This window comes from Echinococcus granulosus, assembly GCF_000524195.1.
Source record: "Echinococcus granulosus chromosome Unknown EG_S00429, whole genome shotgun sequence".
Lineage (NCBI taxonomy): Eukaryota > Metazoa > Platyhelminthes > Cestoda > Cyclophyllidea > Taeniidae > Echinococcus > Echinococcus granulosus.
The window spans coordinates 1,741-2,121 of record NW_020170808.1 but is presented as its reverse complement, the minus strand read 5'-3'; positions in this window follow the sequence as shown (position 1 = coordinate 2,121).

Genomic DNA, 381 nt, shown 5'->3' with positions numbered 1-381 from the left:
TACAAGAACACAGATTACTAAGAAAAAAGCCGTGACTTGCAATGGTCGCGGGGTGTGACTAGTCACCTGCCTTCCCACACCCACTCGCCAGTGCTGAATTTAAACTGAACTAAAACAATGAGGATAAGTAAATGACAAGTCACATAAAGGGAAATTTGAGGGGTCTTGTGTTGCTGGCTTTGAGTCTTTTTCTTCTTTCTTTTTCTTCTTCTTCATCTTTCTTCTCTTTCTTCACTTTCGTTTTCTCATTTAGAAATATGAGTGATTAAGACCTCTACACTTCTACTTCTGTTGTGATAAGTTTTTCGTCAAAGTTAGGATGAATCACCAGACAGGATCTATAATGAAGCATACTGTTGACAGAACGATTGTGCGTTGACT